The sequence below is a fragment of the Giraffa tippelskirchi genome, chromosome 10, assembly GCF_054371585.1.
Source record: "Giraffa tippelskirchi isolate mGirTip1 chromosome 10, T2T-mGirTip1v1.2.pri, whole genome shotgun sequence".
Classification (NCBI taxonomy): Eukaryota; Metazoa; Chordata; class Mammalia; order Artiodactyla; family Giraffidae; genus Giraffa; species Giraffa tippelskirchi.
Window position 1 is genome coordinate 78,102,582 of NC_137284.1, and position 13,111 is coordinate 78,115,692.

Sequence of the window (13,111 nt, forward strand, 5' to 3'; positions counted from 1 at the left end):
TCACTTTCTAAGGATGATATAGGTAGGAAGTTTTTTTTTTTTTTTTTTTTTTTTTTTATAAATTTATTTATTTTACTTGGGGGCTAATTACTTTACAATATTGTAATAGTTTTTGCCATACATTGACAAGAATCAGCCATGGGTTTACATGTGTTCCCCTTCCCGAACCCCCCACCCACCTCCCTCCCCCTCCCATCCCTCTGGATCATCCCACTGCCCCGGCCCCGAGCCCTTGTCACATGCATCGAACATGGAATGGTGCTCTGTTTCACATATGACAATACACATGTCTCAATGCCATTCTCCCAGAACGGCCCACCCTCACCTTCTCCCTCAGAGTCCATAAAATTGTTCCATGCATCTGTGTCTCTCATTCTGTCCCGCATATAGGGTTATCGTTACCATCTTTCAGATTCCATATATATGCATTAGTATACTGTATTGTTGTTTTTCTTTCTGGCTTACTTCACTCTGTATAATGGGCTCCAGTTTCATCCATCTCAGTAGAACCGGTTCAAATGTATTTTTTTTAATGGCTGAGTAATATTCCATTGTGTATATGTACCACAGCTTCCTTATCCATTCATCTGCTGATGGACATCTAGGTTGCTTCCATGTCCTGGCTATTGTAAACAGTGCTGCGATGAACATTGGGGTACACGCGTCTCTTTCAATTCTGGTTTCCTCGGTGTATATGCCCAGCAGTGGGATTGCTGGGTCATATGGCAGTTCTATTCCCAGTTTTTTAAGGAATCTCCACACTGTTCTCCATAGTGGCTGTACTAGTTTGCATTCCCACCAACAGTGTAAGAGGGTTCCCTTTTCTCCACACCCTCTCCAGCATTTATTGCTTGTAGACTTTTGGATAGCAGCCATTCTGACTGGTGTGAAATGATACCTCATTGTGGTTTTGATTTGCATTTCTCTAATAATGAGTGATGTTGAGCATCTTTTCATGTGTTTGTTAGCCATCTGTATGTCTTCTTTGGAGAAATGTCTGTTTAGTTCTTTGGCCCATTTTTTGATTGGGTCATTTATTTTTCGGGAATTCAGCTGCAGAAGTTGCTTGTATATTTTTGAGATTAATTGTTTGTCTGTTGCTTCATTTGCTATTATTTTCTCCCATTCTGAAGGCTGTCTTTTCACCTTGTTTATAGTTTCCTTTGTTGTGCAAAAGCTTTTAATTTTAATTAGGTCCCATTTGTTTATTTTTGCTTTTATTTCCAATATTCTGGGAGGTGGGTCATGGAGGATCCTGCTGTGATTTATGTCGGAGAGTGTTTTGCCTATGTTTTCCTCTAGGAGTTTTATTGTTTCTGGTCTTACGTTTAGATCTTTAATCCATTTTGAGTTTATTTTTGTGTACGGTGTTAGGAAGTGTTCTAGTTTCATTCTTTTACAAGTGGTTGACCAGTTTTCCCAGCACCACTTGTTAAAGAGATTGTCTTTTCTCCATTGTATATTCTGGCCTCCTTTGTCGAAGATAAGGTGTCCATATGTGCGTGGGTTTATCTCTGGGCTTTCTATTTTGTTCCATTGATCTATATTTCTATCTTTGTGCCAGTACCATACTGTCTTGATGACTGTGGCTTTGTAGTAGAGTCTGAAGTCAGGCAGGTTGATTCCTCCAGTTCCATTCTTCTTCCTCAAGATTGCTTTGGCTATTCGAGGTTTCTTATATTTCCATACAAATTGTGAGATGATTTGTTCTAGTTCTGTGAAAAATACCATTGGTAGCTTGATAGGGATTGCATTGAATCTATAGATTGCTTTGGGTAGAATACTCATTTTCACTATATTAATTCTTCCAATCCATGAACACGGTATATTTCTCCATCTGTTTGTGTCCTCTTTGATTTCTTTCATCAGTGTTTTATAGTTTTCTATATATAAGTCTTTTGTTTCTTTAGGTAGATATATTCCTAAGTATTTTATTCTTTTTGATGCAGTGGTGAATGGTATTGTTTCCTTAATTTCTCTTTCTGTTTTCTCAATATTGGAGTATAGGAATGCAAGGGATTTCTGTGTGTTAATTTTATATCCTGCAACTTTACTATATTCATTGATCAACTCTAGTAATTTTCTAGTAGAGTCTTTAGGGTTTTCTATGTAGAGGATCATGTCATCTGCAAACAGTGAGAGTTTTACTTCTTCTTTTCCTATCTGTATTCCTTTTATTTCTTTTTCAGCTCTGATTGCTGTGGCCAAAACTTCCAAAACTATGTTGAATAGTAGTGGTGAAAGTGGGCATCCTTGCCTTGTTCCTGACTTTAGGGGAAATGCTTTCAATTTTTCACCATTGAGGATAATGTTTGCTGTGGGTTTGTCATATATAGCTTTTATTATGTTGAGATATGTTCCTTCTATTCCTGCTTTCTGGAGGGTTTTAATCATAAATGGATGCTGAATTTTGTCAAAGGCTTTTTCTGCATCTATTGAGATAACCATATGGTTTTTTTCTTTCAATTTGTTAATGTGGTGTATTACATTGATTGATTTGCGGATGTTAAAAAACCCTTGCATTCCTGGGATAAAGCCCACTTGGTCATGATGTATGATCTTTTTAATATGATGTTGGATTCTGTTTGCTAGAATTTTATTAAGGATTTTTGCATCTATGTTCATCAGTGATATTGGCCTGTAGTTTTCCTTTTTTGTGACATCTTTGTCTGGTTTTGGAATTAGGGTGATGGTGGCCTCATAGAATGAGTTTGGAAGTTTACCATCTTCTGCAATTTTCTGGAAGAGTTTGAGCAGGATAGGTGTTAGCTCTTCTCTAAATTTTTGGTAGAATTCCGCTGTGAAGCCGTCTGGTCCTGGGCTTTTGTTTGCTGGAAGATTTCTGATTACACTTTCGATTTCCGTGCTTGTGATGGGTCTGTTAAGATCTTCTATTTCTTCCTGGTTCAGTTTTGGAAAGTTATACTTTTCTAAGAATTTGTCCATTTCTTCCAAGTTGTCCATTTTATTGGCATATAGCTGTTGGTAGTAGTCTCTTATGATCCTTTGTATTTCTGTGGAATCTGTTGTGATCTCTCCATTTTCATTTCTAATTTTGTTGATCTGATTCTTCTCCCTTTGTTTCTTGATGAGTCTGGCTAATGGCTTATCAATTTTGTTTATCTTCTCGAAAAACCAGCTTTTAGTTTTGTTGATTTTTGCTATGGTCTCTTTTGTTTCTTTTGCATTTATTTCTGCCCTAATTTTTAAGATTTCTTTCCTTCTACTGACCCTGGGGTTTTTCATTTCTTCCTTCTCTAGTTGCTTTAGGTGTAGAGTTAGTTGATTTATTTGATTTTTTTCTTGTTTCTTGAGGTACGCCTGTATTGCTATGAACCTTCCCCTTAGTATTGCTTTTACAGTGTCCCATAGGTTTTGGGTTGTTGTGTTTTCATTTTCATTCGTTTCTATGCATAATTTTATTTCTTTTTTGATTTCTTCTGTGATTTGTTGGTTATTCAGAAGCGTGTTGTTTAGCCTCCATATGTTGGAACTTTTAATAGTTTTTTTCCTGTAATTGAGGTCTAATCTTACTGCATTGTGGTCAGAGAAGATGGCTGGGATGATTTCAATTTTTTTGAATTTACCAAGGCTAGATTTATGGCCCAGGATGTGATCTATCCTGGAGAAAGTTCCATGTGCACTTGAGAAAAAGGTAAAATTGATTGTTTTGGGGTGGAAACTCCTGTAAATATCAATTAAATCTAATTTGTCTATTGTATCATTTAAAGTTTGTGTTTCCTTGTTAATTTTCTGTTTAGTTGATCTATCCATATGCGTGAGTGGAGTATTAAAGTCTCCCACTATTATTGTGTTATTGTTAATTTCCCCTTTCATACTTGTTAGTATTTGCCTTATATATTGTGGTGCTCCTATGTTGGGTGCATATATATTTATGATTGTTACGTCTTCTTCTTGAATTGATCCTTTGATCTTTATGTAGTGTCCTTCTTTGTCCCTTTTCACATCCTTTATTTTAAAGTCTATTTTATCTGAAATGAGTATTGCGACTCCTGCTTTCTTTTGGTCTCCGTTTGCATGGAATATGTTTTTCCACCCTTTCACTTTCAGCCTGTGTGTGTCCCTAGTTTTGAGGTGGGTCTCTTGTAGACAGCATATATAGGGGTCTTGTTTTTGTATCCATTCAGCAACCCTTTGCCTTTTGGTTGGGGCATTCAACCCATTTACATTTAAGGTAATTATTGATAAGTATGATCCCGTTGCCATTTACTTTGTTGTTTTGAGTTCGTGTTGAAACATCCTTTCTGTGTTTCCTGTTTAGAGAAGATCCTTTAGCATTTGCTGGAGAGCTGGTTTGGTGGTGCTGAATTCCCTCAGCTCTTGCTTGTCTGTAAAGCTTTTGAATTCTCCTTCATATCTGAATGAGATCCTTGCTGGGTACAGTAATCTGGGTTGTAGATTATTCTCTTTCATTACTTTAAGTATGTCCTGCCATTCCCTTCTAGCCTGAAGGGTTTCTATTGAAAGATCAGCTGTTATCCTTATGGGGATCCCCTTGTGTGTTATTTGTTGTTTTTCCCTTGCTGCTTTTAATATTTGTTCTTTGTGTTTGATCTTTGTTAATTTGATTAATATGTGTCTTGGGGTGTTTCGCCTTGGGTTTATCCTGTTTGGAACTCTCTGGGTTTCTTGGACTTCTGTGACTATTTCTTTCCTCAATTTAGGGAAATTCTCAACTATTATCTCCTCGAGTATTTTTTCATGGCCTTTCCTTTTATCTTCTTCTTCTGGGACTCCTATGATTCGAATGTTGGGGCGTTTCATATTGTCCCAGAGGTCCCGGAGGTTTTCCTCATTTCTTTTGATTCTTTTTTCTTTTTTCCTCTCTGCTTCGTTTATTTCCATCATTCTATCTTCTACCTCACTTATCCTATCTTCTGCCTCCGTTATTCTACTGTTGGTTCCCTCCAGAGTGTCTTTTATCTCCTTTATTTCATTATTCATTCTATATTGATTCCTTTTTATTTCTTCTAAGTCCTTGATAAACATTTCTTGCATCTTCTCAATCTTTGTCTCCAGGCTATTTATCTGTAACTCCATTTTGCTTTCAAGATTTTGGATCATTTTTATTATCCTTATTCTAAATTCTTTTTCGGATAGATTCCCTATCTCCTCCTCTTTTGTTTGGCTTTGTGGGCATTTCTCATTTTCCTTTACTTGCTGAGTATTTCTCTGCCTTTTCATCTTGTTTAGATTGCTGTGTTAGGCGTGGCCCTTCTGTATTCTGGTAGTATGAAGTTCCTCTTTGTTGTGGAGGTTCCTCACTGCGGTTGGGGTTGGACAGGTGGCTTGTCAAGGTTTCCTGGTTGGGGGAGCTTGTGTCGGTGTTCTGGTGGGTGGAGCTGGATTTCTGCTCTCTTGAGTGTAATGGAGTGACCAGTATTAATTTTTGAGATGTCTATGGATTTGGTGTGCCTCTGGGCAGCCTGTATATTGATGCTCAGGTCTATGTTCCTGCGTTGCTGGAGAATTTGCGTGGTATGTCTTGCTCTGGAACTTATTATCTCTTGGGTGGAGCTTGGTTTCAGTGAATTTATGGAGGCTATTGGATGGTCTCTTATTAATTAATGTTTCCCCTGGCTTTCAGTCTTATTCTTGCAGTAGCCTCAAGACTTCTCCTTCCATACAGCCTCAATAATAAAACTTTTAGGTTAATGGTGAAAAGATTCTCCACAGTGAGGGATACCCAGAAAGGTTCACTGAGTTACATGGAGAGATGAGGTGGGGGGGGTGGGTTGTAGTGACCAGGAGGGGAAGAGGGGAATTCAAATGTGGAGAGAGCAATCTAGCCAGTAAGCACTTCCCTCTGTGCTTTCCACAGTTTGGAACCCTCAGAGTGATTCACAGAGATACATAGAGAGGGGGGAGGAAGGTAACAGAGGTGAGCATGAGTAGAAAGGGAGGAATTAAGAGGGGAGAGAGAGATCTGGGCAGTATCCTGTTCCTGAAGTGTTCTCCGGTACCCAGAACACCCTCAGAGATTCACAGAATTGGGTTGAGAAGAGAAGGAGGAGGGTGGGAGATAGAGGTTCCCTGGGGGAGAAGAAAGAGCATCAATAGGGGGACAGAGTGATCAGGCCAGTGATCACACTCCTGAGTAAAAATGGGTCCTAAAGATTGGGTTCTTAAATGTACAAAGTTGATATCAAATATGTAAAACACAGATTAAAAATCTAGAGTAGAGGTTAGACTCTTATAAAACTTACAATCTAAAAAAAAAAAGAAAAAAAGAAAAAAGGGAACAGTGTAAAAAGAAAAAAACCAGTAAAACAGTAAAAAAAGAAACAGTAAAAAAATGTAGAACAGGAAAAAAACATTAAAAAAAAAAAACACAAAAGGTATAAGATATATGTATGTAGTTTGCTTCAAAAATAGGGTTTTTTTTTTTTTTGCAAGTTAATAGTGGGTTATGAAAATGAAACTTAAAGGTGTAATAGAGGACTTGAAGAAAAAGGAAAGAAGAGAAAAAAAAATTTTTTTAATTAAAAAAAAAAAATTAAAAAAAAATTAAAAAAAATAATAATAGTAAAAAATATATATATCCCGGACTTTCTCTGGAGCTGTTGTGAGCAGTGTGGGATCTGCTCAGTTTTAGATAGATCCTTATTCCTGCTTATACTTTTCAAGATCTGTAGGTCCTTTTTAATGCAGTCGGTATTAGCTACAGGGATCTTAATCTGTTGGCCTGTCCCTTCCAAAGCACTTCCCTCTGTTTATTTGGCTTCTGTTTGGAGATCTCTTCAGTATCTAATTTCCGCCCTGCATCAAAGCGGTGGAGGTGATCTCTTTAGGTTCGCTTGTTCAATCGTGCTGTGGGGAGGAAGGAACACTGCAATTCTGGCGTGTGTGTGGTAAGCTCGCAGTGTCTCGGCCGCACTGGGTTCGCCCCCGCTCACGGCGTGTGTGCTTTCCCCGTCTACCCTGCTCAGGCTTCAGGTTACTCGGCCGGGGAGCGGGCCCTGAGCTGCGTGCACTTCCCAGGACTAAGCCGCTCAGGTTCAGGCTCCCGGTTACTCCACAAAGGCGCAGACTCGATTTTGCCCGCGGCTTGTGCCGTTCCCGGTCGGAGCTGCCCAGGCGGCCAGGAGTTTGGCGAGGGCGCTGTCCCCTGTTGGGGCGGTGCGGCTTATCACCTCCCTGGTCCCCGCCTCGGTTTACGGGCGCGCCCGGCTCCGGTGTGCTTTGTGTCGGTTCTGGGGAGCTGGTCTCTGGCTGCGACCCTCCCGGCTGCTGTCGACCCTCCGGGATCTCAGGCAGTCTTTGCTTAAAAAACTGGGAGCCTGTTTGCAGTTTGGTAGGGGGTGCCCTCTCTGGAGCCGAGTTTGCCCCTTTCCGGCTCTGGCGGGCCCCGCCTGCCCGCTGTGTCCGGCGGGGGATGGCGCAGTCCGCAGCCGGCTAGCTCTCCTCTGGTATCGCTCAGTCCTTTGTTCTGTGAGCGGGCCGGCAGTGCCTTAGAGTTGGGCTTTTCGCGGGATAGTTCTCTCTCTCGCTGTCCCACAGTTTAGGTTACTATCTCACGTTAGCTCCCTCAGATTGCCCTCGGGGCACTCGGGCCCGGTCTTTACCCTAGGCAATGCCGCCCGCTCCTCTCCGTTCAGCCCCCACTTGCTGGTGGCGGATGATGCGAGCGTCTGGGGTTCTTTGCTGGGAGTTGCTTTAGGCACGTAATCTGTCGATTTTATTTATTTTTCCTCCCAGTTACGTTGCCCTCCGAGATAAAAAATCCTCCCCCACACCCGCCGGTGAGAGGGTTTCCTGGTGCTTGGAAATTCCTCCTCTTTTACGACTCCCTCCCCGGGACGGGTCTCCGTCCCTAACTCTTTTGTCTCTCTTTTTATCTTTTATAATTTCTCCTACCTCTTTTGAAGATAATGCGCAGTTTTTGTGAAAGCCTGACGTCCTCAGCCAGCCTTCAGAAGTAGTTTTGTGAAGTTTGGTCAGCGTTCAGATGTTCTTTCGATAAATTTGTGGAGGAGAGAGTGGTCTCCCCGTCCTATTCCTCCGCCATCTTCTGCTCTCCTCAGGTAGGAAGTTTTGAGAAACTTATTACATTTAAATTTTTCCAAATGGTGAAAAAATGTCACTAGATTCTTGTTCTTTTATTCTACCCCAAAATAGTCTGTTTTGTCTCTATTATAACCTCTTTGTAGATAAAAAAGAAAATGGAAGCATGAGGATGCATGAAAGCCTGGCAAAAGGCAGCACAGATTTCAGTAAATACAACAAAAAGGAAATACACACCAATGCAGGAGTATATACTTAAAACTGAAGTCTTACTTTAAAATGCATAACTAACTGACAACACTGTAGAACAGTGACACATAAAAATCAGAAAACATATCAACCAACTTCTGTTGAACACATAACAGGCATAACTCAATCTGAAACAACATCTAACAATAGGGGACCACAATGTTGCACAATAGTGATAATGGGTATTGTCTTCACGTGGCAGAAACTACAGCAAGCACTGATGCTATGGCCCCACACTTATGCAGAATATAAACAGCAACTCCAAATAATACTTCTCTTTATTTAGGAGACAAAACATAGAACTCAAGAATTAAAAAAATATATCACATGTGATTAATTAAATCATTTTGAGTAAGTGAAGCCGTGGTTTTTTAAAACAACCAGAAGTACTGGATACAAGTCCTGATGCTAAATTTGAAGAACAGATAATAATTATCAGTAGGTTGTTCATTTTTCAAGTGAAAACTGTTTGCCTTTATAAACATTTGACCTCTCAGGTATTGTCTAATGGAAGAGAGAATACTGCATGTTTTCAGCAGACCGCTTATAAAAAACTACATCTAAACAAAACATAACTTGAATTCCAAGAATATCATAATAGTATAAACATATATAGGACATAATGAATTGCCACAGAGAACCCTCTAAAATACTTCTACACATTCTTTATGTCTTACTCTGCATCCAGCTGTTAGTGAATAATGAAGCAAAGATCTCTTTGGCACGTTGAGTTTTTAAAATATTACCCCTACAGCTACATGAAGTACAGAATTGCATTAATATATTCAGCAAACCTAAATTGATGCCATTTTCCAAGGTACAATGGAAAGACTGAGTTCAAAAAGTAGCATGCAACACTCACTTAAAAATTGTTGATGATTATATTGGCAGAGCCTTTAGAATGTGAGTCAAAGGTACACTTCTGAAAATATCAACTTTAGATTTTATTTACTCAGTATAATTTTAGATGATATGTTAAGTAAAATCAACGATAAAAGCCAAGTGATGCGAGAACCAAACACGATGTGTGTAACACTCTTGACAGTATCAAAGGAACTAAGAAACTCTTTGAAGTTTTGCTTATCTATCAGTGATGCTAAACAAACTGCAGAATCTCGTAATTTTGACACCAACTTCTCCACGATTTTTTTAAAAATCAAAAAAGGAGGAAGGACATCTTTAACTGAAAATCTCGTGATCAGAACTTCCATGATTCCTAATTTTTATTTTAAAATCAATTTCTCTTTTTCTACAATAATTTTAGTAATTTAATCATTAAAAGAATTGTTTACAATACTGAAATACTATATGGGAATACCAGTTTTCTGGATAACATGTAATTGGAAAAATTAAGACCCTGATGCTGGAAAAGATTGAAGGCAAGAGAAGGCAGCAGCGGAGGTTGAGATAGTTAATAACCGGTAGCATCACTGACTCAATGGACATGAATTTGAGCAAACTCCAGGAGATAGCTAAGGACAAGGAAACCTGGCATGCTGCAGTCCATGGGGTCACAAAGAGTCAGACACAACTTAGCGACTGAACAACAACCAACAAAGCCACTTTAATTATAAACCACTTCTTTAGAATGTCAAATTTGTTACTGAAATTAATTTATAAACATAGTAAGAGATGTGATATTGATGGGTCACCAAGTCTGAGGAACTGAAAACTTTAAATTGCTTTCTAAATTCTAATATGAGTTTCTTTTAGTCACTGCAGTATATTTACAGCAATAATTTACCACAAATTTCCAAATACTTTTAGAACTTCCAGAATATAGGTAACTTGGTCAGTGGGGAATACAGTCAGTGGGAAAAACAGCCTCTCAAACTTCAATTTTATATTAAAAAACTACCTAACTTTGTACTATATGCTGCTGCTGCTGCTAAGTCGCTTCAGTTATGTCCGCCTCTGTGTGACCCCATAGACGGCAGCCCACCAGGCTCCGCCGTCCCTGGGATTCTCCAGGCAAGGACACTGGAGTGGGTTGCCATTTCCTTCTCCAGTGTATGAAAGGGAAAAGTGAAAGTGAAGTTGCTCAGTCCTGTCCGACTCTTCGAGATCCCATGGACTGCAGCCCACCAGGCTCCTCTGTCCATGGGATTCTCCATGCAAAAGTACTGGAGTGGGTTGCCATTGCCTTCTCCGTACTATATGAGGATCATAATATCAAGAAAGTCTGCCAAAGATAGCAATCATCTCTACAGAAAATGAGAGCAAGTAAGAACTAAAACTCCCCAAAAGATACTGTTTCTGTGAAAGCAGGACAAGTACTATTTTGAAACAAAGTATTACATCCTAATGATATTTAATTCCTAATTATTCTGAAGAAAATTTCAGGCTTCCTATTGTTGGATCATTAATAATTGATTTGTTTAATTTATACAGAATTAACATAAAGTTTGTGTTTAATATTGTTGAGATAGTTTCACCACTGAAAGATTTTAGAGATGCTAATTTTAAAAACATGATTTTGAGTAAAGGTACATTTTTCTAATCTAGACAAAGCTACAATATAGGCTGCCAGTGTTCTAAAACCCATCGAGTCTAACCAGGACACAGACCCTTAAACCGGAGCACATATGACACCATATGCGAGAAAATTAGACCGTTCTTCACCTCTACCTCTTCCCCACCCCCCACCACCGCCAAAGGATTTAGAACAAGTTCTAATTTCATGTGAACTCTCCTCAAGTAGTTGTACGTCTGGATGTATGTGCATTTGTGCCTTTTCCCCAGAGCAACTTCCACACAGCTAAGAGATCAAGAACCAAGACTTTGGGCTGCCGCCGTGGTCCTCACACTTCAGCATGCCTTATACTCACCTGGAGAGCTTGTTAAACACAGAGAGCTGGACCCACTCTCAGAGTTTCTAATCCAGTGGATCTGGAGGAAGGCCCAAGGATTCTGCATTTCTATCAAGTTCCCAGGGGATGCTGTTGCTGCTGTTCTAGGGACCACTGTGGAGAACCTTGTGTATAAACTGCACGCTACCAGCAAGAGCAAGCCCATGTTCATTCTAACATGTGTCAACACCACCTTCTATCAGTAGGTGGCAGCCCGTGCCTACAAATCTCCACATACTGGTCTCAAATTAAAAAACTCCATCACAAAAGCAAGATAAGAAAGCCTAGTGAACAGCATTTTTCTCCAAATTGGATGCTAACCTATTTCTGCTAAATGATTTAAAATGTTGATCTGTCAGTACCATGCAAATCAGGCTTCAAGAACAAGTGAAACAGACTGGCAAATAGTAAAAGAAGCTGGACTCTGGCTTCTGGCCCCAAGGCTGACACTCCTAGATGGGGTTTTGTACTTCACTGTCTGCTGATTTGTAAATGTCCCTGTGTGGAAAGTCCTGGGCTGGATGCTGCAAAATTACCCCAAGGACCCTTTAAAAATGCAGAGCCATCTCCTTCTACCACCATTCTAATTCAGTAGCTCTGCGGTTAGGCATGGGCGTCATATTCTTAACAGATGTCTCAGTCGATTCTGAGGTACAGCTGTTTTGGCTGCATCTGTTTGTTTAATAAAGATAAACCAACGCAAAAGTATGAATATGTTGACATTACTACCTTTCATAAAGTGGTTCTTTCTAGGTTCAGACTTCACAGTAATTCCAAATGCAGGAGATTGCCACTGTCCAGCATGGCAGTTACCAGACACATATGGCAACTCGACATGGAAAATACAGCTGGTCTGAACTGAGATGTGCTGCAGGGTGAAAGAACACTGTATTTCAAAGACTTGAAGGGAAAAAAATAGAATGTAAGATATTTTTAATGTCACTACTAGAAAAATGAAATTACACATGTGGCTCACATCTACTTCTTTTGGACAGCACTAGTTGCTGTTGTTGTTTAGTCACTAAGTCGTGTCCGACTCTTCATGACCCCATGGACTGCAGCACACCAAGCTTCCCTGTGCTTCACTATCTCCCGGGGTTTGCTCAAACTCATGTCCATCTAGGTGGTGATGCCATCCAACCATCTCATCCTCTGTTATCCCCTTCTCCTCCTGCCTTCAATCTTTCCCAGCATCAGGGTCTTTTCTAATAAATCAGTTCTTTGCATGAGGTGGCCAGAGTATTGGAGCTTCAGTTTCGGCATCAGTCCTTCCTGTGAATATTCAGGACTGATTTCCCTTAGGATTGACTGGTTTGATCTCCTTGCAGTCCAAGGGACTCTCAAGAGTCTTCTCCAACACCACGTTCAAAAGCATCAATTCTTCGGCGCTCAGCTTTCTTTATAGCCCAACCCTCACATTCACACATGACTACTGGAAAAATCATAGTCTTGACTATAAGAATCTTTGTTGGCAAAGTAATGTCTCTGCTTTTTAATATGCTGTCTAGGCTTGTCATAGCTTTTCTTCCAAGGAGCAAGCGTCTTTTAATTTCATGGCTGCAGTCACCATCTGCAGTGATCTTGGAGCCCAAGAAAAAGAAGTCTGTCACTGTTCCCATGGTTTCCGCATCTATTTGCCATGAAGTGATGGGATCAGATGCCATGATCTTAGTCTTTTGAACGCTGAGTTTTAAGCCAGCTTTTTCACTCTCCTCTTTCACTGTCATCAATAGGCTCTTTAGTTCCTCTTCACTTTTTGCCATTACAGTGATATCATCTGCATATCTGAGGTTGTTGAGATTTTTCCTGGCAATCTTGATCCCAGCTTGTGAGTCATCCAGCTCAACATTTCACATGATGTACCCTGCATATAAAATAAACAGGGAGATAATATACAGCCTTGATGTACTCCTTTCCCAACTTTGAACCAATCCATTGTTCCATGTACGATTCTAGCTGTTGAGTCTTGACCCATATATAGGTTTCAC

The 13,111-nt window shown here is 40.0% G+C and overlaps 1 long non-coding RNA gene across 1 annotated transcript; it reads left to right on the forward strand.

Annotated features, from left to right (window-relative positions):
• The first annotated feature begins 5,339 nt into the window (after positions 1 to 5,339).
• LOC145524362 (uncharacterized) lies at positions 5,340 to 12,098 on the forward strand. The gene is made up of 3 exons (XR_014067439.1): positions 5,340 to 5,499; positions 7,890 to 8,045; positions 10,780 to 12,098. It is a non-coding gene; the product is annotated as an uncharacterized LOC145524362 (long non-coding RNA).
• The last annotated feature ends 1,013 nt before the right edge of the window (positions 12,099 to 13,111 follow it).